This window comes from Chrysemys picta, chromosome 9 (assembly GCF_011386835.1).
Source record: "Chrysemys picta bellii isolate R12L10 chromosome 9, ASM1138683v2, whole genome shotgun sequence".
In the NCBI taxonomy this organism is placed as follows: Eukaryota; Metazoa; Chordata; order Testudines; family Emydidae; genus Chrysemys; species Chrysemys picta.
Genome location: NC_088799.1, coordinates 61,936,206 through 61,942,205, shown reverse-complemented (window position 1 = coordinate 61,942,205; position 6,000 = coordinate 61,936,206).

Here is a 6,000-nt window from a genome sequence, read left to right as displayed (position 1 = left end):
GGGGAGGGGGAGAGTAAGAAAAAAGGAGGGAAACTCCAGGGGGCAGCGCTGGAGCTCCAAGGAGAGGGAGAGGCATCCTGCAGGCCTTGGAAAAGTGAAGCAGCAGAGCACCTCCCCTGAGGCCTAAGACGGACAGGGCCGATCGGGTACACCCCAGGACAGGAGCCAGGGAGGAATTGCCGAGAAGGACAGGCCGGAGCTGGACCCAGTATCACGGCTGCCCAGAGCTGCACGGGGCAGTGAGTACTTGGGCTTGGGACTCTGCATTGGGAACAAGGAGGGAGGTTGCTAGATAGGTAAGTGGGGAGGTGGTCGTTCTGTGTGGCTTTGCAGAGAGCGGCAGAAGAGGGCACTGGAGGGTTTGTTGGGGGAAGTTCACTGGCGCTGAAGACGACCAGAAGCACCCAAGACTCACCACTGGACTGGAACTTTGCTCAGGACTCCTGAACTCTGTGTGCAGACACATTGCTCAGTGTCTGCCCTTCCAGACTGTGCTACCACTGGGCCTGTGGGGCCTTGGCTTGGATGCAGCCCTGTTTTACTGCTCCCCCTATATTTCCCCTTGTTGTTTTTCTCCTCTCATCCCTCTGTAAATAAATATTTCTCTTGTTATAGCCACTATACTTTTCCTGTGTGTGTGTGTGGGGGGGGGGGGGGAGTGTTCACTCTGGGGGGTTGGAAAAAGGTGCCCCTGGTGTGGAAGGGATTTCTCCTGCTGCATTCCTGCGTGCGCCATCTCTTGGCCAGAGCTGCCTGCAGAGCAGACTCCATCTTGGCCACGAGGGCACTAAAGTTACACGTTTGTTAATGTTGATGTCACTAGGCCTCACCCTAGGTAACTTGGGAGGGTGGAAGGCCACTAAGTGTCAATGAAGCCTTCCTGCACTAGGCCTAAGTGAACCAAACTCTATCCTTCCATGTTTAAACTCTAATCAACCTCAAAAGCCAGGTGCAATTGGAATATGTAAGCAACCAGTTATCTGTGTGCAACCCCTTGCTCAAGCGGTAATAATGAGGCCTGCATGTTTCTGGCTGAAGGGGAAAAGGACAAGATAACGGTTTAAAGAAGTTACTAACAAGCTAGGCTTATAGCTGCCAAGAATGATTTAACTGCTTAAATGTAATCGTTATTTGCTTAGTAACTATTACCAGGGACGGGAGGGGTAGAGGGAGGAATGGGGGGGGGAGAAAGAGAGGGCTAGAGGGGAAAGGGGGGGGTGAGGCTTAACTGCAAAATGTATAGAAAAAGAAAAACTGTTCCTGTTAGTGTGCTTGATCTGAGACGTGCCTGTCTCCTAGCACCGCTTTGGGATCCCAAATAAACTTTGTTTGCTTCTCCCCCTGGTGTGTTTATTGGCGTGAAGCACACCGGGCAACGAACCCGCTGTTGCTTTGCCTCAGGCACTCTGTGCTGGCAACATTAATATCACTTTTCTCAGCAAGCCCCACGACAAATTAAGCTCTGGATGGGGGGGCCAGAGAGGGAGGCAGCAGGGGTGAGGAGTGATGGGGGATGGATGGGGGGGCCAAGGGAGGCAGCAATAGCCCAGGGCAATGGGTGGTGGTGGTGAGTCCCACCACCACACAGCTGGAGCCAGGGGTTGGCATCCCCTGTAGTGTGACTAGGAACCAGAGCATGTGACCAGAGATGGGGGTCAGTGTCTGCAGCCAGAGCCGGAAGTCAGCATCCGCCACTGCATGGCCAGAGCCGGCGCTCGCTGCTGCGCAGCCAGGGCCAGGGGTCTGCACCCAGGGCCAGCTCTTCTTGCTGCCAAGGGTCAGCACCCGCTGCCACGCAGCTGGGGCTGTGGGTCAGCGCCAGGGCCACTTGGCCAGAATAGGGGGTCAGCACCCACCACTGTGTGGTCAGAGCTGTGGCCGGAACCAAGGTTCAGAGCCTGCTGCTGTGCGGCTGGAGCCAAGGATGGCTCCCATCACCATGCAGCTGGAGCCTGGGACCAGAGATGGGAGCCAGCACCCACCACCGTATGGCCGTAGCTGGTGGCCAGAGCCGAAAGTCCTGCAGCCAGAGGTCGGGGCCACATAGCCGGAGCCAGTGGTCAGCACCCGCTGCAAGTTCCAGGGATCGCCACCCAAAGCCCCATGGCCAGGCTCCTGAAGTTCCGCCGCTGGAGGCTGCTGCCCAACTACCCCAAGGCTGAAGCCTGAGGGCCGCCCCCCCGTGGGTCAATAACTCACCTTTCTCCTGCAGTGTTGTACCCCACCTGTCTCCTTTTCATGCCAGTAGATAGAACTGAAGGTGGCACCAATAATGACCCATCACCTCTGGACTCAGCCACTGCTCAGACCATGGCCCCACTTCCTAGTTCTGATTGCCCAGATCTCTCTCACTGAGTCTTCCCCCAGCTCCCGGTGCCCTCTTTTAAACCCAACCTGGGTCAGCTAATGTGGCACAGGTGCACTAGCTCTGCTCTCTCTTAAAGGGCTGGTGTCGTCCTGTGAGACAGTTACAGTGTCTCATAAACCCAGGCCCTGTGGTGCTGATGGTCCTTTGCCTGGTCTCTGAGTGCATTTACCACTTGTATGTATGACACTAATTACACATCCCATTGCACAGAACAGCCCCCAGGGTCAGTGTGACTGCCGCTGGCCTGTATGTCACTGTATTGGTACCCTCTGTTGTGCATTTCTGCAGCAGCTAAGGAGGGACTAGAGCTTCACACCCAGGTAAGTATCCAGCCCCCACAGCAAGCAGATATGTGCCCATAACTTTCATGCGTCACAGGCACTTAATCATTTATTCAAGCAACCCAGAGAGGCTCCTGCAGGGAGAAGTCATCATACTTCAGGGGCATTTCCACTGAGCCTGGCTGAGGTTGTTCTCCTCTAAGATATACCAGCACAGGAAGCTATTAATACACACCTACAGGTACAGTGGCCATTATCTCAGTGAGGGAGTCTGATTACCATAGCAATATGGGAACTGCTCTTTAATAGCAGGATGGGCCTATAATCTATTTCCTGCTCTTGGTGGCCCCTCCTTTGTCTCCACTTCCCCTTCTTTTGAGCTGGCTCTGGCCTAGCCCCGGCACAGAGGAGATATTGCTGCTAAGCCTTTTTGGTTTCTTTTATTATCCCTGGTTTACAGATAACAAAACCCATGTTCAGAGACTGGCACTGACTTCCCTGGGGTCCCACTATTACTGTTCTTGACAAAACTGAGAACGCAGCTATCCTGACTCTTTTCATGCTTTTGCCACTAGACTTCCTCTAAGCTATGGGCCAGTTTAGTCTCCATGATATAAGGTGATAGCCCGAACCCACCCCTGACAGACATCTTAGCTCTCTACCTTGGAGCACTGTGGAAACAGGAGGAGAAACTGTCCGGTTGTGCCCTCACCAAGGCAAAAGTCACATTTAGGGCAGGCTCTGTGAACGCCAGCTGCACACCCCACCCGAGACGCCAGTGTTCCCGCCTCTTCACCTTTGTTCTATGGAACATCGCCCACACTTACCTCTGCCCTGGAGTGCGCAGTCATGTGCCTTACCAGATGGTTACAAATCCCTACAGCAAGAACAAACCTTTGTACTTGCACAACCCACATAACTCAGAACAGAAACCAGGGGTTTGTGATCCCGCTGGGTGCAGAGACCCCGGCAGTGCAGTGTGATCTGTGACAACCTGTAGAAAGTTACCCCTTCCCCAGTCTATGCAGCTACCCCAACACAGCACAGAGTGGTTGAATGCATGCAGATGACATAGAATTCTGTGGGCCACATCACACCACAAAAATGGCACATTTACTTAGTCACTCCTTATTATGCGTATTATGATGCAGTCCTACCTGAAGCATACTGACAACTGGCTCTTGCCAGCTCCAAGGGGCAGAGTTAAGGTTAGCTCTGGATTTCCTGCTTTCCAGATGTTTAAGTCTTGGTGCACTCAACATTCTAGAAGCATATGTTGCAGTGTTGGGCAACCTTCAGGGTATGTTTACACTGCCGAGTTAACCCAGGTGATCAGCGCTTGGGTCTGGGCTCCTGGATTGGCCAATTCCAGGTGTGAGTGTCCACATTGTGAGGCTGTACTTGAGTTACTGTGTCCACAGTGGTGCTGCCCACACTTATGTGAGGGGCTGGGGGCCCATTCCCTGGTTCTTAGCATTGCATTAAACTGTGCTGCTCTATTTATTCTTCTGCAGTGTATTGTGGGAGAATGTGTCTGTCCTTCCTGGGGTGCTCTTAGCCCATGAATTCAGTAGATAAACCATTTTTGGCGTGGCACACTCTAGATTTCTGTTTGCAGCCTCCATTCCAACTGGTGGCAAGGCCTGGATCCAGCTCAGGATAATGACCTGTTCAAGCCAATGGCATGAATGCAACTCTCACTTTGAAGTCAGGAGACAGATACAGGGTATGAGACACGGTGGAGGGTTGTTGCCCTGAGAAGGCAGCAGCATGCCTTGCAAAGGCACTCATGCAGACTGCATGCAGACATGGCACAATGGAGACAATTGATGCATGTTTAATAGCTGTGGAATTGCCCTATGCTGAGCGGTGGGTCTGGAACAGGGCCAAAAGCACAGCGCTGTGAGACTACACTGTCACGCAGCCCTGGGATGGCCAGCAGTGGCTCCAGAACTGCTGCGTGAGAAAGATCACCTTCCTGGAGCTTGCCTTGGTTCCTTCACAGCCAGGATATGCAATGAGAGACAGACACCCTACCAGTCCAGAGGCAGGTTGCTATTGCCATCTGGAGGCTGGCAACCCGACTGCTGCAGGTCAGTGACTAATCAGTCTGATGCTGACAAGTAAGCGGCCAGTGCTGTGGTGGGGAGGTTTATAGGGCAATTATTGCTGCGGTTCACCCACAGATGGTGCAGGTTGCTGATGTCCCCAGATATCAGGGGGTAGCCGTGTTAGTCTGTATCCACAAAAACGAGTGTGGTGGCACCTTAAAGACTAAGACCTGGTCTACACTACGGGTTTAGGTCGACTTTAGCAGCGTTAAATCGAATTAAGCCTGGACACGTCCACACAACGAAGCCCTTTCTTTCGACTTAAAGGGCCCTTTAAACCGGTTTCTTTACACCACCTTCGACGAGGGGATTAGCGATAAAATCGGCCTTTGTGGGTCGGAATTGGGGTAGTGTGGACGGAATTCGACGTTATTGGCCTCCGGGAGCTATCCCACAGTGCTTCATTGTGACCGCTCTGGACAGCACTCTCAACTCAGATGCACTGACCAGGTAGACAGGAAAAGACCCGTGAACGTTTGAATTTCATTTCCTGTTTGCCCAGCGTGGAGAGCACAGGTGATCACGCAGAGCTCATCAGCACAGGTAACCGTGATGGAGTCCCAGGATCGCAAAAGAGCTCCAGCATGGACCGAACGGGAGGTACGGGATCTGCTCGCCATATAGGGAGATGAATCAGTGCTAGCTGAACTCCGTAGCAGTAAAAGAAATGGCAAAGTATTAGAAAAGGTCTCCAAGGCCATGAAGGACCGGGGCCATAACAGGGACACACAGCAGTGCCGCGTGAAAATTAAGGAGCTACGGCAAGCCTACCACAAAGCCAGAGAAGCAAATGGAAGGTCCGGGGCAGAGCTGCAAACTTGCCGCTTCTACGCGGAGCTGCATGCCATTCTAGGGGGTGCAGCCACCACTACCCCAACCGTGTGCTATGACTCCGTCAATGGAGAAACACACAGGGAAGACGGTTCGGGGAACGAGGAAGATGAGGATGGAGGTACTATAGGTAGCTCACAACAGCAAGGAAGTGGAGAAACCGGTTTCCCCAACAGCCAGGATATGTTTGTCACCCTGGACCTGGAACCAGTAACCCCCGAACTCACCCAAGACCCTCAGGGCACACAGGAGACCTCTGGTGAGTGTACCTTTGTAAATATTACACATGGTTTAAAAGCAAGCGTGTTTAATGATTAATGATTAATTTGCCCTGGCAATCGCGGCCAGTACATCTACTGGAAAAGTCTGTTAACGTGTATGGGGATGGAGCGGAAATCCTCCAGGGACA